Here is a 24,763-nt window from a genome sequence, read left to right as displayed (position 1 = left end):
TGTTCATGCACACATTCCGGGCCAAGAGATTCTAGCATCTTCCACTGGTTTGAGACCAAACCTCAGCCCAGCTTATCCTGCAACTTACTGGTTACCTATCACTTGTCCTTCTGAGACTCGCTATTATTGTCTGGTAAACGTTTGTGAGCTCTATCTGCCTATCTTGCAGAGACATGGTGTGAGGGCAGGTTCCCTGGGGCTCCCAGGTGGCTCTTGGAGTAAGGAGGTCTTGGTGTGCCTTTATACATGCGTGGCCCTTTGTGATGGAGAGCCTGCTCTGTTCTGCCCAGGATAGAAGCAAGAGCAGCTGTCCTTGACCAGGCCTCAATTTCCCCCAGTATTAAATGGGAGTATGTAGAAAGTCCGAGAACTCTACTAGCTTTGTTTTTACTCTTTCTCTCTCTCTCTCTCTCTCTCTCTCTCTCACACACACACACACACATACACACACACATATTATATATATATTTAGTTACTTTTCTATGGCTGTGATGAAACAGCATAACCAAGGCAACTTTCAGAACAGTTTATTTGAGATTTATGGCTTCCGAGGGTTAGAGTACCTGATGACGGGTGAGGTAGAACGCACTAAGAATAGCAAGAAGCTTTTGAAACCTTAAGTCCATCCATAGTAACACACCTCCTCCAACAAGGCCATACTTTCTAATCCTTCCCAAACAGTTCTAACCAGCTAGGGACCAAGTAGTTAAACATATGATCCTATTGGGACCACCCTCATTCAAACTTCCGCACAGGGTCTCATTATCTGGCCCTAGCTGGCCTGAGAATCCCTATGTAGACCAGACTGGCCTTAAACTCAGAGATCTGCCTGCTTCTGCCACACAAGGGCTGGGATTAAAGGCTTATGCCACCACACAGGGCCCTACTACCTTCCTTAGCGACAAATGACAATGAAGGATCTCTCTCTATAAGAACAGGGCAGGGTTGCACATGTCAGGTCACCCTGGTGAGGGCATTGTGTCATTGACTTCCTGGAGATGATTTGCTGAGGTAGCCTTGGGGCCAGGGATTATGAAGAACTCCTGAAGCCATGCATGAACCCTGTTGACCCTTGGGGAGTTCAGACTGCGTGAAGAAGCAGAAGAGGTGCAGAGGAATGGATGAGGTCAGCTAGAGACCCCAGAGTGAGGAGGCATGGCCAGCAATGGCTGGCTGGACCAGAAAGACTTCCTGCAAGAGCGAGGAGATTCTACCAAGATACGGGAGGGTTGAGAATACTCCATTTGAGGGGAACCTTCAAGGGGGCACACAGACCATTCCAGAAGAAGGAGCAGTTGTGAACAGAGGATCTGTGGGAAAGGGGTCACTGTACAACCCCAATCCCAAGCCTAAGTGTAGCATTAACCCTAACACTACCGTGACCCTAATCAGGCCCTAGCCAAAACCATAACCCTAATCCTACATCTAGCCCCAACCAATTTCTAACCAGCTGTACCTCGTACCCTAATGCTACATGAGACTCTTCCCTAAGTCGGCCCTAAGTCTAACCCTAGTTCTAACCATAATCATAACTCCTGACCTCTAGATGTAAGTTTAGACCCAATGCTAATCCTAACCCTACTTCTAACCTTACCGTAAACCTACGGCTAACTGTACCATAATCCTAGCCCGGCACTCATCATAACCCTAACCATAATGCTAACCCTAACCATTACAGAAGCCTAGCCCTAACCCTACCCGTAACCTTGACCACAGTACAAAACAAAGCACTGCACATGACCCAAACCCTGGCTCTGCCCTAGTCTTAACTCCAAGACAAACTCTTAGCCCTAACCCCACCTCTAACCCCGGCACAGGAATCAAATGCTTGAATGTCTGAAGATCTCACGTGGAAGAGGGGGCTGGTTATGTGACCTGGGGCAATTTACAGATGCTTCGAACTCTGGTGCTGATATCGTGGGTGGAGCCTGTGTGGAGTCAGCACCCAGCCCCGGCTTCCATCCCTATCAGTGCTAACAAGGGTCTGTGAGGGCCAGGGACAGGACAAATTCGGGAGAGGAGATGGAAAGTGAAGAGGACAGGTGAGCGGTTCACTTCCTTAGAGACACACATTCAGTCTTAAGATTCTCAGCTTTGGGGAGTAGTTGGCCTCTTGGGAAGAAGGCAATGTGGTTCTGTTTCCCGAAGCAGGAGGCCAGTGAGCCACGCAGCAGTTTTCGATCATGATTCTGTGTTCTTGTGACAACCAGCATAGCTGTGTTATGGAGTACATTCTGTCGGGGACTGCCGTGTGCCTGGTTAGTTCAAGTGCCAGGCTGAGTACTCACAACGGGCACAACTACAAGGCAACAGGAAGCGCCAATGTGGCTGGACACATGGCATAGCCTATTCTGGAAAACTTATCCCAGGCCTGGTTAGGGGGTTGTCTCTCAAGCCCTCGGTGTATTGACAAATCTGATTCACTTGGAAGGCAGCTGGGGTATGGTGGCGAGTTTTGGATTCTCAAGTCCTTTGTCATCTTAACAGAAATGAAATTTGTAGCTCCCAAAGACCTTCACTATAAGCCAGCCACTAAAGGGCTGAGACCACGCTGTCACGACAGCTGCTCCAACGCTCCTTAGTCTCACGACACTTGAGTTTTCACAAGGCAGAACAGGACGGACCCTCGGCATTGCAGCCTCCAGTTTTTAGCAGATAGAAGTGGCAGCCGCGGCCCCGGTGGGTTGGTTTGAAGCTGGGACAGGCCAGTATGAGAAGCAAGCCTCCCCGCCTTCTGTGTCTTTTCCACTACTTCACCGGATTCCTCAGCAATTAGCAATGGAAAAGCCACCCACTCTCCTGCTCTGGGAGAGTCAATCTTTCCATCCTGGCTCCTTGAGAGCACCTGGGGCGAGCAGGGGACCGTGCAGATCTCATGCAAAGGAACTGCCTTCTGTCACCTGGGCCAGTTCACAGAACACTTTGGGCTGTGGTGATGTTGACATCATGCATAGAGCCTGTGTGGAGTCAGTGGCAGGACATCTCCCTTAGCTGCCAAATCACAGGCCTGGGTCTCTGGTTCGACGGCCCCAGGGGCAGCGGCAGCAAGGCCTCAGAGCCTGTCCTACTCAGGGGAGAGGGCAGGAAGCATGGACACATGACTGTGCCCAGGGCAATCTGCCCTTGTCAGGAAAGACTAAGAAACCAGTGCTGTAGCTAGTGGGCTGTGCTTAGCCCTAGGCAAGCTGGCTCACCTCCCCAGCTTCTGTTTGCTCCTCTGTAGACTCAGATAACAGCCATAGGATAGTGAGGAATTCACAGGCAACACAGGGTGAGGGTCTGGGGTAGCACCAGACATGCAGTAAGTGCTCAGCAAATACCAGCAGCCAGCTGGCACTCAGCCAGATGCTAGTCTCCCCTCCGTTTCCTTCATCCTATTACCTGTACATCCTGTCTGGCATCTGTGCCCCTTGTAAGAGGCAGAGACACAAACTGGATGGATAGTGACTCTAGTATTTGCAATCTGGCACGAAACAGCAGGCACTGATCCAACCAGTTCAGGGCAAGTTGGTCAAAAGAGTGTTCTGTAGTGACCCAAATGCTCTTTTTGTTGTCCCCAAAGTAGCCATGGTTCGTCATATGACTACTGCGCCCATAAAATGTATGACCAGGGAAATTAAGTTTTTTTTCTTATTCCATTTCACTTTTAACCAAAATTTATTTGTGTGTGTCTGCGGGGGGGGGGGGGGAGCGGGGATTGAGAATGGTAATGGTGTATGTGTGTGCTTGTGGGCCGCAGCACACATGTGGAAGTCAGAAGACAACATTTGGGAGTGGCCCAGTGCTGCTAAGCTACACTCTGGGCTGGCTGGCTCTGCAGCTGCCTGTTCCCATCCCGTCTCTGCTTCCCCGTTCACCTCAGGAGTGCTGGCATTACAGATGTGTGCCACGATATCCAGCTTTGTGCATGGGTTCCAGGGACAAATCTCAGGTCATCAGGCTTCAGTGATATGTGCTTCCCTGGTGAGCCGTCCCCTCCACCCTCATTTCAGCTTAATGTAAATCGCCGTCACACTGCAGTCCTCATGCGGCTGGCTAATAGCTATCCTGCTGGGCAGTACAGGGACAAAGCAAGACAATCCCTTCACAACACCGATGACAGTTTTCTAACCGCATGGGGTCATTTCCTGTCATTTCTTTCTAGGGTGGCACACACCTTAGACATCTTTCTTTGGAAGCAGAGCTTGAGACAGACTGGCCTTTGGGCTTCTGGTCAAGGATGAAGAGTCCAAGGAAAACCAACTCAAGGATGCTTTACTAGGTCAGTCCCTGAAGCAGGAGAATTACCCCTTATTATTGATTATTTTTCTCATCTCTGCCCAAACACCCAGCAAGAAGCAACTTGAGGAGTTGAAGAAATAAATGGCTCAGTTAGCAAAGTGTTTGCCAGGCAAGTATGAGGTCCTGAATTCAGATTCCAGAAACCTACATAAAAAGCTGGGGGTGGGGGTGGAGAGATGGCTCAGAGGTTAGACGCTCTCCCAGGGGACCCAAGTCTGCTTCCCAACACCTATGTCTATCTGGCAGCTCATGGCTGACTCTAACTCCAGCTTCAGGGGATCTGACACCTTCTTCTGTTCTCTGCACATGCCCACACACATATTCACATACAAAACAAACAAACAAATATCAATGGGGTGTGCTAGTTCATGCCTGTAATCTTAGTCCTGAAGAGGCAGACACAGGAGGATACTGGTGATTTGCTGTCCAGTTAATTTAGCTAAACTAGTAAGCCGCAGATTCCGTAGGAGACGCTGTCTCAGAAAAGTAGGTAGAGAGAGATAGAATACACTCATGTTGACATCTAGCCTCCGCAAGCATGCACACATACACATATACACACACATGAACACATATTGACACCCCTACAATTCCAGACTCAGTGAGTCTAAGTGCAATGCAGACTCTACCAGCATCTCAGTGTCTTTGGAGAGGCACCAGCATAGAATGCCAGAGATGGTCCAAGAGAAGGAACAGTCGAGTTGCACAGGTTTGCAGCTAGCTGAAGTCACTGTGGGCCTGGCTGTGGAGGCTGTAGCTGGGTCGGAATGGAAAAGGCCTAAGTAAACATGAGCTGTCCACTGCAGGCCACTCCCTTTGTCAATCTTATCTGCTTGTGCCTTTGGGAAGGTACTATGCCACCTTGGAGGTAGTGACCAACAACTCCAGGTACCATGATGATACCAGACCTGAGACCATGATGGACACCAACAGCTTCTTTTCCCACACATATTACAGATGAGCAGCTCAGCTGTTCTGGGGGAGTGAGTGGCTGTGGGGGACTGTCCGTGTATCCCAGGAGAATCCAACCTGATGGGTGAGCTCCAGAGCCCTGTCCCTTTATCACAGAGGGATCATGCCTGCTGACTGGGCTGTGGGACCCCAGTTCTCTCTCTCTGGGATTCTGAGCTCTCAGTCTCATTACTTTGGCTGGCCATGGTGACTGCCACTGGCTTCTCACGTTTATCACCGTCCTGAAAACACGAAGAGGCACTGGTGTGAGTTCCTGGTTCTGAGTCTGACTTTTCCCTGCCTGCAAGCCCAGCTCTTCTTGAGAATCAGGCTCAGCATCCTATGTGTTGATCTGTTGTTGTAAAGAGAGCTGGCCCGCTTCTTTGTCCCAGCCACCCGACTAGCTTATTCTCAAAATAACCACACAGAAGCTGTATTAATTAAAACATTGCTTGGCCCATTAGCTCTAACTTCTTATTGGCTAACTCTTACATCTCAACCCATTTCTATTCATCTGTATATCACCACGTGTCAGTGAACGATTTGGCACGTCTGTCTCTGGAGGCTCCATGGTGTCCATCTCCGACTCCACCTTTCTTCCTTCCAGCATTCAGTTCTATCTTCCCTGTCTACCTAAGTTCTGCCCTATCAACTAGGCCAAGGCAGTTTCTTTATTCATTAACCAATGAAAGCAACACATGGACAGAAGGATGTCCTACAATCTGTCTTTCTGCCTCTGGCTTTGTGAGAACAAAGAGGCCAGGATGATCAAGGCACAGTGTGGACTAGACAGCCCTGTCACATCAGAGCATGTGTTTTCCTCATGACCCTTAAGGTCATCCAAATCCAAAGCTCATCTCTTGTCATCTCTAGTGGAACTGAGCACACCAGACACCTCTGAATGGCTGCAGCTGGGGCCTCAGATGAGTGGACTGTGACCTACCTCCCGGTAGAGGAGTCTCCCTGCCAGAACTGTGACCTCACATTCAACGAAGCCTAAGGATGTAGAGGTACTGAAAGGAGTCAGCCAATAGCAATTCCTGCACCTAAGAAACCCTTTTGGTCCTTGTTGTGGTTTGAAAGAGAATGGCTCCCATTGGCTCATATGTTTGAATACTTGAGTCTCAGTTGGTGGAACTGTTTGGGAAGATTAGGAGGTGTAGCCTTGTTGAAGGTGTGTCACTGGGGGTGGGGTTTGAGGTTTCAGAAGGCTCATGCTATTCCCAGTGTGCTCTCTGCTTCCTGCTTATGGCTTTCACCGCGCCTTTGTTCCATTATCATGAAGTCTAGCCCTCTGAAACTGTAAGCCCAATTAAAGGCTTTCTTTTACAAGTTGCCTTGACCATGGCATTTTATCACTGTGATAAGAAATTAACTAGCACAGCCTTTTCACACAAGGACGCCGTTTCTCAGGTCAAGGTTTACTTCCCACCCTTTGACATCCACGATATTAGCTGTTGCTCACTGTTCACTGAAGATGGAAGGGATGAGCCAACGAAGTCTGAACACACCCTGTAAGTACCACAGAAGCAGTGCTGGCGTTCACCTTGTCCATTGCTGGTCCGCTAGCCTCCAAAGAGGACCCTGAGAAAGAAAGTTTTGTCATAAAGGATGTATTACTAAATAATAAAGCAAATTTTAAAGCAATGTTTAAAAAACCATTGGGCTGTCCCTGGAAGAAGTGGCTAGCTGTGGCGTAAAACCCCAGAAAGCCAAAAATATGCTAGGGATTTATATAGGTAATATTGGCAAAAGGTTGGGATTGAGAAATACCTGGCTAAGTAATACAGCTTGTTCAGGGTCTATAGAAGAAATATCGAGGAATATATACATAGGATTACTTTCCCCTGGAGAGATTGTATAAGCAGAGTCAAACGACAATATGTGGGGGGGGCGGGGGGGGCTATGTCATTGACTATGCAAGAACGCCTCTGCTCGCCAGTAAGATCTTTTCAAAGGACACAGGAAGGAAATTGATAAGGCAAAACTCCAGTCGCCAATATAGTTATGATAAAGTCTAACTTCAAAGGATAAAAATTAAAGCTGGGATAAAGATCGACACTGAAACCTCTTCATGATGAAAGTGTGGAGGAAAAGATGTCACAGACTTGGAAACAGACTTGCTGACTGCCCTGTTGGGGGCGCCGACATCTGTCCGGCAGACTCTGGAAATGTTCCCTTTCCACGGGTGTGTGTTCTTACTCCTCACCATGGGCAGAGCAGTTTCAGCTCTGCAGAAACTGAAGCTCTGGAAGATGGAGGCAGCCACCTTGGCCAGGCCAGCAAGTAAGTTTTTCCCACAGAGTCAGAACCCTTTTCTCTTCTGGGGCAGAGACCGTCGTCCCTGACAGCGAGCCTTCTGGCCCTCCAGGAAAGGATATGTATATCAGAGTTGCCTATACACTGTCCTTCCAGTGCCTCTATGAACTGGTTCCTGCATCTTCTCGGTTCCCTTATAGATTAATGAATTACAACAAATCTTAGGTGGATTTATTTTCTATTTGTATGAGAATCACGATTTGACCTCTAAAAATCACTGGGTCTGTAAGAATTTGCAATCACTGCATGTGGCATAGAAGTGCAAAAAAGAAAGACCAAAAAAAAAAAAAAAAACCCCAATTAAACAGGAGCCCAGTTTCTAAACAAAAGAAATGGCCTGGCCTGCCTGCCAGGGAGTAAAGTAAAGGGGAAACCATAGGATGGGTTCATTCTCAGCAGGTACCAACTGGCTCAGACTCCAGTCTCTACTCCCAACTGGTCAGGGGCAGATTTATCCCCTTCCCCTGGCTGGCTTTGTCTTGAGAAGGATCCTCTGGACTGGTTTGGGGGCCGGAGGAGGAGGCTGTAAGGGATATTGGCCGTGGCTAGGAGAGGGTGATGGGAGCTTAGGTCTGGGTGTTATCAGACTGAGCTTGAGGGGGACAGATGATGACGTTAGAAGTGATGTCCCCGGGTACCACTGTCTATACCTTCCTTTAGGCCTGTTACTCAAGCTCCAGCGTCACCAAGTGAGTCCAAGACCAGAGATCACCAGGTAACCCTTAGTCTCGAGTACCTGTCACTCAGAACTCCAAGAGCCCTCATGACAGGGAACGGGACACTGGTGGAGGGGGAGGGTATTCCCAGTCCTAGACGTGTGACAGCTGTAGTCCCAGGAGGCTGGAGGCTGAGCGGATGCAGGTCTGATGGAGCCAGCATGAGGAGCTCTTGGTATCTCACAATACCTGGGTTCTGGGCGCTCAGGCCTCCTGGGACTCTGTGTCCTCTCCCTACATTACAGGGGACTTGGGGCTCTGGCTGTGCAGGGCTGGGCATCACAATGCAAGCTCTTCTAGCATTATGGGATCCATGAAGTGTGGAATTGGTTTAGTAACTACTCAACGAGGACAGAAGCAAGGCCACACTAAAGGAGATTTGAGGCTGGTTTCAGCAGATTGGAGCTCGCTGCTGACCTCGACTGGAGCCATCCCCTGGAGAGCAGCAACTATCCCGAATTGAAGTGGGCTAAAATGCAGGTTGCTGGTCTAAGGCTGTTGGGTGGTGGCAAGATGGGTCAGCAACTAGGTTTGGAGGTGGGGCAAGGACTCAGGGGTGTGTCCCTTACTAAGGAGACTTGCTGCCCAGGGAAGGAAGGGTGAGGCAGCAGATTCTGGGAAAGGGAGGTGGAGGGAGGAACAGCGATCGGCCATGGGAGCAAGTGGGAATGCGCCAGAGAGGACGTGGGCTGGAAGGCTTGTGGCAAAAGCAGAAGATGCTGTCTTGAGGCTGGCAGGCCATGCAGCGACTTGCCCGAGGCCAAGAGACATCCCCCCCCCCTCCGTGACTCATCTGCGCGACAATCTGATGGGCAGTGTAGCCGTGAGAAGGCGTCTTGAAGGACACCTGAGTTCCCCACATGACAAGTTCCAACAAGGCTTCGTGGATCCGCTTCCTGACTGCGAGCTCAGTGGCTGCTGGTCTCTGCAGGGACGGTAGCATGCCAGGGCTGACTCAGGCGCGCCCTCCTGGAAGACAGGCAGAGTCCTGCAGGGTGCTACCTGCCCAGGTCCGCCCGAGGGCTCCTTTTTTTGCTAGGACTGCCCTGGAATGGTTCCTTCCACTCTAGGGGGTTCGACTGTCTCCAGAACTCAAGGGTGTTCTGACCTGATGTTATGACTGTAGAGCTCAGGGCTTGCCCTTGTGGGATGCCTAGGGCGGGCTATCAAAAGACCTGGGCGGAGCCTCTTCTGCCATCTCCACAGTCACCGGCGTGATTCATGGGTTAGCCCACCCATTCCTGCATGTTCACGCTCATTTCACGCGTGCTGGGAGCCCACCTACCCTCTGCCCTAAAACAGCGAAGGTGACAAATCTGCTGACCAAAGCCTGCGGGGCAACAGAATAGGTGAAGAGGTGAGTCCTAAACTGGGGAAACCCTATCCTGGGAGGACGCAAAGGGGCTTTGGGGTGGGCGGGGTCATGGCTGGGCAGAACCTAGGGCTGAACTGGGCAAATGGCGAGTTAAGCAGAGGCCTAAAATGGTTGAAGCCCTGGACTGAACTTGGCAGAACCTTGGCTGGGTATGGCCCTGAGATGGGCGGAGGCCTAGGCTGAACCTTGTGGGTTGAGCTGGGAGGAGCCTTGGAGCAGAATCTGGGGAGGCTCTGTTGAGGGCTATTGGGGAGGCCCAGGTGGGAAGGTGGAGCTGAAGGGGCATGTGGTCAAGGGCTTACAGGTAATGCAGAGGATGCGGAGAGGGGCGTTAGTGGACGAGACCAAGGTGACCACAGAGACTCAAGGCCAGGGTGAGGGTGTGAAAACAGGGAAACTTCTGGCAACCAAAGTGAGGGGAGGAGCTTCTGGTACCTTCCCCACTCAGGGTTAGACTACCTTCTACCATCTGCATTCCGGCCTGAGCAAGTGGAGGGCATCAGGCAGTGAGAAGAGTCCCAGGAAGGGGCCGTGAGCCTCCCAACCACGCCACAAGCCTTCCTCTAATGTACAGCCCTGACTGTGGACACTGCAGGGTGGGCCTCTAGCTGCAGAAGCTGACCTGGGCACAAGGCTACAGTCCCTGGATCAGGCCTGCCCAGTGACTGATGTGACAGGAATAAAGTCAGGGCCTACTCCGTTGGGCTGAGGACAGCTCTGTGGTCATTTTGGAATCAGCTCTACAGTGTCCACCCAGCATCCATCCTTCTTCCATCCCTGACCCTGCCTGCTGGTATTGCTGACCATCTCCCTGATCAGGAAATCATTGGCTTTCTTGGTCACACTAGGGCTTGGGGTCAGTAGGCCACATTGTAGCTGCATAAGCCCCAGCCCCAACTATCCTCCTGGAAGATAGTCTAACCCTGAGTGGGGAAGGTACCAGATGCTCTTAAATCTTGTGGGGGCACAGGAAGGGGAGAAAGTGCCTTCTCTGGGGCCTGGGAGCTCTGAGGGCTGTTGTCTGATGGTACCCCCTGATAAGTTCTAGATCCCTGGTTATTGGGTATCCTCTACCAATGTAGTAATCCAAATCAAACTGAATTAGTAAGACCGGGTTTTAATAAACAGAGCAAAACAGAGCGAAGCAACTCCCAGGTGACTCTCGGGAAGGCAGGAGAGAGAGTATGTGGCAGGTCAGGCAGCCAGGCCTTAAATACCCTGTGGGCATTGTTTTGATCAGCTCTGGGGGAGGAGCTGATCCTTGGCGGGTTTTCTGAGGGGTGGGGTTCGGAATGGGAGGAGTGAGACAGAGCGGAGATGACCAACACCCCCTTGTTCTGGTCATGCTTACTCACCCCCTTTCCTAAAAGTCCAGTCCGGCCCCTGTTTCTTTGTATATCTTCCAGTCCTAACTGGCCTCAGCGGCATTCTGCCACAGATTCCCTGTTGAGATGAGATGGCATAGAGTCAGTCTCTCTGAACCCCAGTTATGGTTGGTTACCCACAGACCAGCCTGCTGCAGAGACCCTTCCTGTTCCCGTCTCCCACAAGCTGGCCCTGGAGCACAGGTGCCTCCATGTAAGTTGGGCTCTCTCACGGGAGGGGATTCCAGCAGGCAGGAGAAAGGAGGCTCTAGTCAGTACAGAACGTCTACCCAAGGGCAGCCGGGCGCGGTGCTGCAGGATGCTGGGAGTGCTATCTCGGCTAAGGGTGCTTTCTTCCAGCTCGGTTGGCTTGGGGCCAAGGATGCATCTGTCCCAGTGGCAGCGAAAAGTGCACTTCCCACACTCTGTGAGATGCCCCTGGGGGTGGGGAGAGGGATCTCATGTGTTGCAAGAGAGCTGCTAGCTTCTCACCCAGGGACATAAGAATACTGTTTTTAGTGCCGTGAAAGGCCAGATGAATAACAGTACCCCCAGAATGCAGATCTAGAGTCCTGCCTGCCCCCTGCCTTCTCTCCTTCTCCAGCCCACAGCCACAGTTTGCACCCCCAAAGGTTAAGAGACGGGCCATTACAGGGTGTGGCAGCTCAGCCCTGACTGGCCTAGTCTAAACTGATGTTCCGCCAAGGAGGCCCTTTGGCTGCCATGAGCACCTAAACAGCCCTGCCTTTGTCCCAGCGGCCACAGGCAGTGTTTGCTCAGTGCCCAGCTTGTTTTTCCCAGGCTGAGCTGGGCAGGCAGAGACCCGGGAGCCATGGAAACAGCACAGGCCACCTGTCCTGCCCAGACCCGCTTTCTGCCCATTTGCTTTCTCTGTCTCTCGGACCTCCTGCTGCATTGGCCCTGCCCCAGTTGCCCTCCTCCCACCCCCACCCTCACCCCTGCCCCATTCCCTCACTAGTTGGGCTGGGTGTAGCGACAGCTAAGGGTTCCAGGTGCCCCAGGGTCGCACAGATCCTGGGGTCAGCATGGGCATCTTCAGCACCCACGAAGCTGCATCCTACACGGTCACCTGGCAGCTCTGCCCTCAAAACTCACTAGACTTTCTGTACTCAGAAGGAAGGCTGTGGAACCCATCAGGGTCTCCATTAAAACTGTATTATACTGTTGCACTAAAATGGCTACACCAGGGGCTGGACAGAAGGCTCAGCAGCTAAGAGCACTGGTCACTGTTCCAAAGGACCCTGATTCAATTTCCAGCCCTTACATGATAGCTCATGGTTGTCTGTAACTCAGTCTCAGGGGATCTGATGCCCTCTTTTGGCTTCCACAGGCACTGCACACACATAGTGCACAGATACACGCACACAGACAAAATCATTCAGTCAAGCAAACAAGCAAACAAACAAACCCTTCCACCCCAGCCTCTAATTTTCTCCTGTCTTCTTGGAATCTTCAAGCATTCGTTAAGGTCCGTCAATCTGAAGCCCCAGACACAGAATATATAATTCTTGTCCCCAACAACACCTCCTGCCCATTAGTGTGCCCTAGTTATTCTCTAATAAGTAACCAGGACAGTCACAAATATGCCGGGCCTGACCTTGGACCCGTGTCCACATCTTCCCCTTGCCTGCACCTCACTGGTTCTCAGGGGAGCCCTGATAGGCCCAATCTCTTCCGGAGTTTTTGCAGGCTACGTAGGCGCTCTCCAGGCATGGTTTGGGGAAAGGTGGGGTGTGCAGGAAGTTCTGTGGTTGGGTGGGGCTGGTGGACAGAATTTCACTTCCCCTAGGGCAAGGAGAGAAGCTTGTGTCCACCTTAGGAGAAGCCCCTGGTCCAGGCAGGGGAGGATCTACCCCTGTGCCCCCTTAAGCACCAGTCTGCCAGGGGCTGTATTCTCAGATCTCTTTCAACTACTGGGGAAGGGCGCTTACTTGCTCCGTTCTCCAGATGAGAAAAACCAAGGTTCCAAGAGTTTTCTCTAATCCATCTACTGGGCCAGGGGCTAGGGAGCTCTTCCGGTCGGTCACCTTTACCCTGTCCCTCACCTCCAGCTGTCCCCGCAGTTCCTAACCCAGCCCTGGTCGTGCAACTGGCGGCAGCACTGGGATTCGGATGCGTACCATCGGGCAGCAAGGTACAATCACATGCTCACTGTGCCCAACGCTTCTATACTTTGCAGGAGGGGACACAGGCTGGAGAGGGTCAGGGCTTGATGACTCTGCCCTTCATTTGTCCCTGACTCCTCTCGTGTCTGGCCATTTGGTTCCAGCTCTTGAAATATCTGCTCTGCCTACCCGAAAGCTGCTAGCTTCAGGCCTGGCAGTCCTTCCTGCCTACTCAGTCCCACCCAGCCTGGTCACCTCCCTGCAGTGGTCACTGGGCAAGCACTGGGGCTATGCTGTCTGTCCTGGTTGGGCTCCTGGGTGGCAAAGAGGCTCTTGGAAAGCCCTCTTCACTCCCACTCTTGGGGCTCTGCAGCTCCTTTCCGGAATGGCTTCCTGATGAGGTAATGCTGCTTGCAGATGGGAGGAGCTGCTGGAGAGAATGGCAGTCAGTGGCCTCCTTGCCTGGGCCACCTGCCCAAGGCACAAAATAAGCCCCTATTTTGTGGTTGAGAGGAAAACCAGGCCTGATAACCCAGACCTTCATTCGCCGCCCATCCTTGAGCTGGGACTTCCCAGTCCTGGGCTGAGCCTGCAGCCTCGTGGTTCTCTTCAGAATCTCTGCTCTGCACACACAGCGGCTGCTGAACACATGGAGAAACCGAGGCCAGGAGGGGGAGGGTGCCACACTCGAAGCCCCAGCAAGAGTCCACAGCTGCCCCCACTTGAGTCTCTGAGAGCCAAGGAAAGCCTCCTAGACCACCCTCTCGGGTCCCTCCTGCCAAACTTCATTCTCCCGGAGCTCAGGCCGAACTTTAGGCTGACTGTTATCCTCTGTGTGGGAGCTGGGGGGAATGCTGGCCCAGAGGACAACTGGGGGGCTATCCCCCCTCCATCCTGGGGGAGAGAGAAGGTGCAAAGATAGACTGCTGGAAAAGTCCTGAGGAGGCTTGCTCCCTCAGCCGCTCTCGCCCTATGGCTGCCAGGCCCTGCATTGGGGATGAGATTTCAGATACCCACCCAGCCCAGAAGTACCCACAACTCAGACCTAGAAAACAGTGTGAGATCTCTGACTTCTGAGGCTGGTAGCCACAGTGCCTGGCACCCGGGGCTGGCATAGGAAGGCCTTCAGGGCTAGATAGCAGCCTCTTGCCCAGCCCTGCAGAACCCCTTTTCTACAGGACTCGAGCCCTTGTTGGGCTGAGGACACAGGCTGGGAGATGATTCTGTGAGGCAAGCAGGCCCAGCTGGTCCTGTCCCCGACTTGAATTTATTGTGCAATGTCATCCAAGCCCCCTTGCCCTGGCTGGGTCTCAAGTTCCCATCTGCAGACAGGAGGAGGGTAGGAGAGGCCTCAACTGGACTCCAGGACTCCCCAGGTCTGGCGGCCCAGACCTGCAGCTGTGTGGGCGCAGTCTCTCTCTGGGCAGGAAGTTAATTTCCGCATCGGGAGGCAATGCCTTAAGCAGGCCCAGCGCTCTCTGCATGTTCAGATGAGGGCTGGGCTGGTGAAGCCATGTGGGAGGTAGCAGCAGAGCTAGGATCCGAGCCAGGATTTCTCTGCTGGCCTGGAGTGACCTTGCTCAGCCTCCTGTGCTCACTTCCCCCCCCACCCCACCCAACCCCCTTGCCTGCACAAAGCACTGGCTCTACAAGGGAAGACAGGTCGCCTTGGAAGGTGGGCCTGCTCCCTCTTCTGCCCCCTAGTGGCCATAAAGTCATATGGCAATTCAATCAGGGGCTTTGGACACTACAGGACCATTATTATCTGCACACGGAGACCACCACCATCCCCCACACAGGGACAGACACCTCCAAGGTCACAAGCATACACGGGGCCACAGACACCCACAGAACCACAAGAACGCACAGGACTGGGAACCTACAGGGTCACGGACAGTCACAGAACCACATCCATCCACAGGACTTTGGGCACCCACAGGGCTAGGGTACCGTCTCCAGGAGCTCTGGTTGTGAGTGACATCTCCACACAGGAGGATGTCGCTGCCACCTATATGTCTGAGAAGTGTGGAGTTCGAGTCGAGAGTGGGTAGGGCCTGCAGGAAATGACAGCAAGTTGGAGCAGTGTTGAGAGAGAAGTGCCCCCGCCCCCCCCCCCCCCCCCCCCCCGCCAGTCAGCGGCCCTCTGGCGCCTCAGGCTGTAGCGCTAGGGACCCAACAGAGAAGGCCGAGGCTCAGGTTTTTTAGTTCCTAACAGTGACAGTGAAGGGAAGGGCTCTGTTTACAGGTTCTTCCCAGTGTCTGGGGACAGATAGGATGCTGGGGTGGTGCTGTACTCTGTGTCCCCTGAGCATCATCAGCACTGCAGGACAGCTGGCCACACACTAGCCTTGATCTGATCATGCAGCAGCAGGATTTCAGAATGGAGGACACCTTCCCTGAAGCCCAGCAAGTGCTGAAGGCTATACTACAACAGGGCTACAAGCCAGGTCATCCAGGTCAGCCAGCCCAGCCTGGCCCAGAGTGACCAATACTATACCTCTAATATCACCATCAGGGTTAGGGGTGGAGTGGTCAGTCTTTAGGATGTGCTAGAGGGCTGGCGAAATGGCTCATTGGCTAAGAGCTGATCTTCCAGAGGACCTGGGTTCAATTCCCAGCACCCCCATGGTGGCTCACAACGACCTGTAACCAGGAGAGCTGACACTCTCTTCTGGGCTCTGCAGGCACTGAACATGCATAGTGCAAAGATACACATGCCAACAAAATACCCATACACATCAAAAGAATTCCCTAGGACCAGTCAGGTTCTCCTGCAGAGTGTTCCCTCCCTAGCAGGCTTCTCCTTCTCCACTCCCTACCCCCAGAATCCTGGGCCCTATGGCCAAACGTCTTCCCTACCTCTAACCCTTACCAGGACACCTGGCTCAGGGAATAACAGAGTCCCACCGAGTGCCATCATATTAGAACTAGACAAGTTCATAAAGACCAAACATCAGTTGCACTGGAAGGTAACCCGAGGCTGCCATAGAGGATCTGGCAAGGCCCAGGACTAGGCAGACACAGACCTCACTGGTCCAGAGTCTGTGGCACTGACTCCTCAGAGGGAGGCTGGAGACCCCCACTAGCCTGGGGCATCGTCATGCCCGACCGTGGCGGCAGGGGAGGAAAGGCCTTGCCATGCTGGCCTGGCTGAGGAGACAGAGGACTGGACTGGTGGAAGGAAGGACAGGGATGGAGATCCAGACCTTTCCATGCACAAGTCCAGAGGACCTGTATCTGAGGGCCCAGAAGGACAGTGTATCTTGATGTCATTTCCCTGTCTGATGTCTCCTTTTCTCAACATTCTGAAGGAAGAGATGCTTGGGTAGTGAGAATGTCCTGAGGGGGGGTCTATGGGTGAAGCTATGACCCCAAGATGCTCTGATGTAGAAAGACAGCATGGTGTGAGCAGCAGAAGGAATAGGGGCCCAGTGGCCTTGTAGGTTATCCAGTGTGTACCAGGGCAAGGTGCGCCGTCATGGGGATAATTGTCCAACTCCTCTCCAGGCCTCTGCCCAACTCAGCTGTGTATCAATGAGCAGTGGTCTCAACTTCTCTGTCCTCCATTGCTACCGTTCTTACTTCCCAGATGACAACGGATTAACACATACAGGTAATGGGCAGGGGACAGTCTAGCAATCCTAGAAGCTATTACAGCCGAGGATAAGGAATCAAGGTGAACAAGGTATGGCCCACACTCTTGCTCTTGGGGTTGACTGGGTTGAGGGGTGGACATGTCAGGCCTCTTGGGAAGTCTGGTATAGGAAATGACTCACATCAGAAGCTTTGGTCCCTAGACCTTCATGGCATTCCCAGTGAGGATAGGAGAGGGGAACTCTCTCCATTGGGGCACAGCAGGGTGCTGGTATGAGCCGTATTGGACAGGAGATGCAGTGAGTAGTTTGAGGACTGGTGGCCGTGGAGTGAATGGCCTATATCCTCTACTCCAGCCCAGGGCACCCAGTGGAGTAGGAGCTGCCGAACTGTCAGAGGTCCCGAGATGCTAGATGCAATTCCGAAAGCACAGAAGTTATTGTTCGGAGGTTAAAGTGAATCTCATAATTCTAAATGATGACTGGGACCCCTTAAGTGAGGGCTTTGTGGTGCAGATCCTTGAACACAAAGGATTGGCATCCCTGTGCTCTGCAAACTGGAGGGAGTGGATAGCGAGGACTCACTTCCTGTACCTGTCTTGGATCTCTGGTTCATTCACCTCCCTACCAAGTCGGACAATGCCCTGCTGCTGGGTGGCCCATACCCTGCCTGCCCCTACCCTAGGCTCCTTTCCCAGGCTCTCATTTTCACTGGGCCAACGGTGAGGAGATAGTGGCTTGTGTGTTTGTTTTGAGACGAGGTCTGTTCTTGTTTGCTTCTCTGTTGTTCTGATAAAACACCGACAGAAAATGCCTCAGTGGGGTAAGATGTTGACTCATCTGAGAGGTCACAGTCTATCACTGAGGGAAGCCAGGGCAGGAGTTTAAGGCAGAAACTGAAGCACAAACCATGAAGGAACAATGCCTCCTGGCTTACTCCCCATGACTCGCTCAGTAGACTTTCTTATATAGACCAGGACCACCTCCTAGGGGTGTCACCGCCCACAGTGGGCTGGGCCCTCCCACATCAATCATTAATCAAGACAATATCTCAGATATCTCTACAGTCCAATCCAGTGGAGGCAATTTGTCAATTAAGATTCCTTCTTTCCAGATGACTCCAGCATATGTCGAAGGGACAAAAACTAACCAGCCCAGGTCTCAGTATGTAGCCCAAGCTGACCTCGAACTCAAAATTCTCCTGCTGTGGCCTGCCAAGCACTGGAATTACAGGGATGGCCACCACACTTGGTGAGGGGTATTCTGATTTTTCTGATTTTTAAATTTTGTTTGGGTGCACGAGTGTCTTGCCTGCATGCATGTGTGTTCACCATGTTCATACCTGGTGCCTGCAGAGGTCAGAAGAGGCCGTAAGATCCGCTGGAACTGGAGGTATAGAAAGTTGTGAGTCACTATGTGGTTCTGGGCACCAAACTTGGATCTTCTGCCAGAGTAAAAAGTGCTGTTAAGTGTTAAAACGAGCCGTTTCTCCAACTCCACTTATTATTAGTTTGGTTTTTTTTTTTTTTTTTGAGACAGGGTTTCTCTTTGTAGCCCTGGCTGTCCTGAAATTTATTCTGTAGACCAGGCTGGCCTCAAACTGACAGAGATCCTCCTGCCTCTGTGTCTTGAATGCTGGGATTAAAGGTGTGGACCACCACCGCCTGACTTCTACTTATTATTTTTTTAATTAATTTTTTTAAATAAAAGTTTTGGATGTTGTCCTTTTCTGTTTTCATTTCTTTTTGTGTGTGTGAGTATTTTGCCGGCATGTATGTCTGGGCACCACATGTATGCCTGATGCCTAGGGAGGCCAGAAGAAGGTGTCAGAACTTCTGGAATTGGAGTACAGGCATTTGTGAGCCACTATTTAGGTGCTGGGAGCTGAACCTGGCTTCTGGAAGAACAACGAATACTGAACCATCTTTCTACCCTGAGTGTTCTTAAATATAAGTGGTCCATTCTTGGGAATGGGAGTGGCCAAGCCTTCATCAAACTTCCGGGACTCCATCAGTCTGGTCCCTCGCTGCTGACAACTGCCCTGTCTGTTCTTCGGACAAAGATGGGTGTTACCATTTCATTCTACAGTTGGAAATACCAAGGGGCAGGGAGACTGTCTCAAGGCAACAAGGTTGAAGTCGAGTCTGGATGGGTCATAAGGGCAGCTAGCCTCTCAGTTGTGTGCCAGGTAGAGACTCTGGCTGTGTGACCTAGGAGCAGAACTGGGAAGTTGAGGGGGAGGGGACTGTCCTCTTCACAGAGGGACATGGCTGCCCTTGGCATTGAGGGGCCTCCACTCCGGTGGGGCAGTCAGACTGCAGGGTGCCGGAAAACAAAACCGACACTGTTTGTTCAGCTGCTGGGCTGGCGCCGGTCGCCCTAACCGAGACCTGGTCTCTCTGGAGTTAACACATGCACTCCTGTACTTACAGAGCCTGCTCAGAGAGCCTTTCCTACAGACGGTATTGTGGGCAAGCCAGCACACAGCTGTAGGCGAGACTGTACTGGGGACCTGGGGTGCTACCTGAGAGAGTTAGGCACTAGCCAAGCACCGTGGTCTTTAACAATTACCTCATCCTGCTGGCTAGGATCAAGCAAAATTCCATGTTCAGCATACTCAGAGGTCTGGGGACTGCCAAGGTCAGCCTTCAGGAGCTGCCTGCATGGGTGAAATGGATCTGGAAATCCCAGAGAGGCAGTTGCCAGGACCCTGAAGCCTGGCCACTAGAATGACCCTCCCCAGGGAGAACAGGCACCAAGGTTATTCTTCACGGAAGCCAGAGGGTACAACACCACTGAAGCCACACCAGGGGCATCTCCTCCACCATTTACCCTTCATCTTCTGATTCTTCCGACACTAGCCATACACAGTCAAGGGTAGTGTCTAAGTCCCTGCAACCAGGTAGGGGCTATGACAGCTCTATGGTGCCACCAAAGTACCACATGGGTTCAGGGCTGGGCTGGAGGAGCTTTTGGCTTCAGTTTGGTACCATGGGAATCCAGATCATGTGTAGCAGCCACTTTGGGGTCACTACCTTACCAATCCTGAGTAAGAATGCCCCTGGCCACCTGCATCTGAGGCCCCAACCAGGAGGCCCCGAGGCTGGGGATTTCTGCTGCAACCCATAGGGGTCATAAGTGTTACAAGTGTGGCTATTAGGGTAGGGTAAAGTTTTTGGCACATACCCAATCCTTTGTAAAAAGCCAGGCTCAGTGGCGGGAGCCTGTAATCTAGCAGTGGAGAGGTGGAGGCAGAAGGATCCTTGGAACTTGCTGGCCAGTCAACCTTGCCTACTTGGAGCGCTCCAGGCTACTGAGAACCCATACTCAAAAAGTGAGGTGAATAGTTGTGTGATGATTTACTCTTTTTACTCTTTTGGGATTTTGGGGCTCTTTTGGGGGCCCACCACCCAGCTTTCCCCCCCAAAAAAATCACACATAGAGGCATATGCTTAGTTATGAATGCCTAGCCTTAACTTGGCTTATTTCTTGCCAGCTTGTCTTAAGTTAAATTATCTCAACTACCTTTTGCCGCTGCGCTTTTATCTTTCTCTATTTCTGTATACCTTTGTTTACTTTTTTCTCCATGGCTTGCTGTGTAGCTGGGTGGCCCCTAATGTCCTTCCCTCCTTGTTCTCTTGCTCCTCCTCTTCCTCGATTCTCCTTCTATTTATACTCTTTGCTAGCCCCACCTATCCTTGCTCCTGCCCTGATATTGGCCATTCAGCTCTTTAATAGAACATTAGGTGTTTTAGACAGACAAAGAATCACAGCTTCATAAACAAAAGTCTCAAACCTTAAAATAATATTCCCTAACAAATTGTTCCCGAGGAACGACACCTAAGATTGGCCATTGGCCTCTACATGCACACACATACATATGCACTTGGACATATATGAACTTGCCTGTATTCCTCCGCATACACACATAAGAGCTGGCTGTTGGTAGGATCTGTTTAGGGGTTCCCTCTTACACGTCAGGCACAGTATCTGGAGCAGACCCCAGGGTACAGACTGGTGCTAGGTATCTAGGCCACTACTGAGAGTAATGTGGTTGCTGTGCGTGCTGAGCTTCAGTGGGGACAGTGGGTAGACTGGGTGCCTAGCTTGTATGCCATGCTTCAGGCAGAGTTCAGAACCCTTGGCTTTAATGGTGCCAGTGTCCTGGTCCCTGACCTGCATGGAGCTATCGCCTGCTAAGGGAGAAGGGAACAAGGGCATCGAGAGGAAGGGTGGGGGTGGAGTGGCGTCTTTTATCAGTAGCGTAGGAGAGGCCTGAGCCATTGATTCTTCCAGCAATGGGCACTGCGTGGGTGGGAACAGCCACACTGAGTGAAACCTCATGTGTCGGCTGCCCAGACCACAGCAAGACTGGGAGCAGGGGTGGCTGTGGCGGGGGTTGGGGGAGACAGACGCAGTGGTACCTGGACAGAGGGTTAAGTCTCCCAACATAAGCTCGGGAGACATCTGGTTGAAGTTGTGGGGCGACAAAGACGTGTTCCAGGGCCCCACATTCCTGTCACAGCCAGAACGAGGGGACAGACGGCACAGCCATTCTGTGCCAGAGTTTACTGCATCTCCGTGGCTTCATCTGTCAGCTAGAAGAGCAGCCACGGAAGCCTCAGCCCTTGAGCGGGAGCCGGTACCCAGGTGGTTGCAGGGATTGGATGAGGCCCTGCGGCAGGCATGGGTTGAGGGCCTAGCAAGCCTGATTTGGGGTTTTATCTGGAGTGCCCCAGGCCAGCCCCATCAGCCCAAGCTGTACCTCAGCATGAAAGGACTCACTAGAATAGTGTTTCTCCACCTTCCTAATGCTGCAACCCTTTAATGCAGTTCCTCATACTGTGGTGACCCCCTCCAACCATAAAGTTATTCTTATTGATACTTCATAACTGTAATTTTGCTACTATTATGCATCATGATGTAAATATTTTTGGAGACAGAAGTTTGCCATTGGGGTCTTGACCCACAAGTTGAGAACTGCTGCCATAAAGGAACAGAAAGCATAGGACGGACAGCTAGACAGACAGACAGATGATAGATAAAAAGGGTCTCTGTGGATCTACATGCAGTTAATGTTTGCTCGGAGAGGGAGAGAGATACTTTCTTCAGTGGTGTAGTGTTGTGGAATATTATTTTAACTAGGCAAAGATGTGCTATGTTTGTTTATGCTATGTATGGAATATATACATATATTTACTTTAGCTATAAAGATGTGTTACTTTTGTTTATGCTGCATTTGTTTAACAATGGAAGGATGCGTGTTTAATTACGTAAAGATGTGTTGCATTTGTTTCACCTTGCCTGCCTAAGGCACCTGATTGGTTTAATAAAGAGCTGGTGAATAGCTGGGCAGAGAAAGGATAGGCGGGGCTGACCAGCAGAGAAAGAATAAACAGGAGGAGAATAAGGAGGAGAGAGAACATGAAGATGAGAAGCAAGAAGTCAGGTATCCTTGCCAGATACAAGAAGCAGTGAAAGTAAGATACACAGAAAAAAAAAACAGTAAAAAGCCCCAAGCAAAGGGAAGATAAAAAGAAACAGGTTAATAGGTTAATTTAAAAGAAACGAGCAGCGTAAGCTAGGCCGAGCATTCAAAACTAGTAACAAGTCATGATTTGGGAGCTGGTTGGTGGTCTACAAGAAAAAGCCTTCTACAGTGTAGCCACGGTGAGTTATGCTCCTGTAAACAATCCCAATGAAACACACTGAACTGAGAGAGAGAGAGAGAGAGAGAGAGAGAGAGAGAGAGAGAGAGAGAGAAAGAGAGAGAGAGAGAGAGAGAGAGAGACAGGAGAGAGGAGGGAAACCAGCTGAGAAGGGAAAGAGACCCAGTGGGCATGGAAGCAGAGAGAGTAACAGGAGGTGAGTAACATCAAAATAATGCATATATGCTAATAAACTTATTTAGAAATATGTAGCCGGGCAGTGGTGGTGCACGCCTTTAATCCCAGCGCTCAGGAGGCAGAGGCAGGCGGATCTTTGTGAGTTCAAGGCCAGCCTGGTCTACAAGAGCTAGTTCCAGGACAGCCAGGGCTGTTACACACTAGAGAGGCTGAGTAGTCCAACAGTGGCCTCCTGCACTCTGGGGAGGCAGAGAACTCAGTCCCGGCAGCAGAACACCTGAGCAGACCCAACCCAAGGCTTGGCTCTCCCAGAACCACCGCTGGTGTGGGGTGCATAGCAAACTGGCGTCAGTGGCACCCGGTGCAGTGTGATTCACGACCTCCTCAGGACAGAAAGGCTATCAGCTCACACCACCGTCCTCACCTAAGCCCTCTTGGAGCTTGAAGGTCCCACCCCTGTTCAAGGCAGGGCATCCTCCACTGCTCATCACTGTAGTGAATGCCAGCCCTCCCTAAAAGGGCTCCACAGATATGCAGGTGTAATCCAGAAGTCTTAGGCCCAATCTCCCTGCTTTTTTTTTTAATGAGTGTTTGCCTACATGTATGTATATGTAACACAAGCATTCTGTGCCCAAAGAGTTCAGAAGAGGATGTTGGATTCTCTGGAACTGGAGTTACAGATGGTTGGGAGCTGCTGTGTGGGTGCTGGGAACCGAACCCTGGTCCTCAGCAAATGTTTGTAACCCTAAGACATTGTTCCAGCCCCCTAGGGATTTCTTATCCCAGTCTGGTTCACAAGCAGAGAAACTATCACAAAGGTACCCATGTCACCCTTGTGATGCCCCAACTCCCTAGCACCTTCTCCGGCTTGGAGGCTTCAGAATCAAAACCTCATGAATAGGTAGGTATCCATAAGCCACCACCTCCCTCTTTGCCTTGGCTGCTAAGGTTCTCCAAGTCAAACCTGTGAGCTCTTTAGCCAGCATTCTTCCTGTTTTCTCTCTGCCTTATGTTTTAAATACTCATCCTGTGGCATCTTCATTGCTTCCAAATACTTTTGGGACCAAGTAACCCTGACTCCTTCCTTTTGGGTTGTCTGTCCCTCCGACTTTTCCATGCCCCCTTTCCTGAAATGCTGTAGAATTCCACCCTCTTCCAAAAGCCAAGTGCATGTCCCTGGGGAACATTCGACTCCAAGTTCAGAGCCCCTGTTCCTACCCCCTCTGCAGGCATCCAAGCGTCTTGTGAGGCTAAGATAATGGAGAAAGTTTGCATGGCAAAGACCTGTTCCCTGCAGGCCTTGCATGGCAGGGACAGCATCATCTCTCTCTCTCTCTCTCTCTCTCTCTCTCTCTCTCTCTCTCCCTCTCCCTCTCTCCCTCTCCCTCTCTCCCTCTTCTCTCTCTCATGAGGAAGTATGCACATGTATGCATGGGCACACGTATGTAGAGTTTGATGTCAACATTGAGCATCTTCCTCCCTCACTCTTTACCATCTTTTCTGAGGCAAATTCTCTTACTGGACTCAGAGCTCAGATTTGGCAAGCCTAACTCTTGCTTTGTTTAGACGGGGTCTCGTGTAGCCCAGGCTGGCCTCAAACTTGTCACGTAGTTGAGGATGACCTTGAACTCAGGGCCATCCAATTTCCATCACCCTAGTGCAGAGATGACAGATCTACACTAGTGTACCATGCTTAGCCTGTTCGTTGGTGGTTATCTCATCCTTTCTAGCAGACTGGGTCCTCACGTTCAGTGGCTCCCTCTCATAGGGTAGCGGTCCTGTGTTCTGGGATGTTCTAGATGTGAAGGGTTGTGGGGCAGGGCCTGCCAGGCTCACTGGTGCCCACGGTACTTACACAGGGGACCATTCTGGGAACCAATGACCTCTCTGCCAGGTGGGTGTGGCCATGAGTGCACTTGGTGTGGAAGATGGGCCTCTGTCTCCAGGACTGGTACCCTACCCACCCTTGCTGCAGAATTCCAGGTGTTTGAGAAGGCAAAGCAGAGACTCTGGTCTGTCCCCCCCCCCCCCGCCACACACCAAAGAAACTCAGGACCTTCCAAGCAAGTACCCTGCCACTGAAGCACACCCCTAAGCCTTTAAAAAGATTTAATTCTGAGGTAGTGCCTGACTATGTAGCTCAGGCTAGATCTTCCTGCTGTGGGATCCTAAGTGTTGCCATCCCAGGCATG

The 24,763-nt window shown here is 51.5% G+C and overlaps 1 long non-coding RNA gene and 1 pseudogene across 1 annotated transcript; one reads left to right on the top strand and one right to left on the bottom strand.

Annotated features, from left to right (window-relative positions):
* Positions 1 to 512: 512 nt before the first annotated feature.
* LOC125407382 (uncharacterized) lies at positions 513 to 11,087 on the bottom strand. Its single transcript, XR_015735673.1, has 3 exons — positions 10,998 to 11,087; positions 6,698 to 6,816; positions 513 to 5,474 (listed from the first exon to the last, which is right to left on the bottom strand). It is a non-coding gene; the product is annotated as an uncharacterized LOC125407382 (long non-coding RNA).
* Positions 11,088 to 12,771: 1,684 nt separating this feature from the next.
* LOC146890968 (uncharacterized) lies at positions 12,772 to 14,658 on the top strand (annotated as a pseudogene).
* Positions 14,659 to 24,763: the final 10,105 nt, after the last annotated feature.

The sequence above is a fragment of the Myodes glareolus genome, chromosome 19, assembly GCF_982192425.1.
Source record: "Myodes glareolus chromosome 19, mMyoGla1.1, whole genome shotgun sequence".
Taxonomy (NCBI): Eukaryota; Metazoa; Chordata; class Mammalia; order Rodentia; family Cricetidae; genus Myodes; species Myodes glareolus.
Note: the sequence above shows the minus strand (reverse complement) of the source record. Positions and strands in the feature narration are given on the sequence as shown.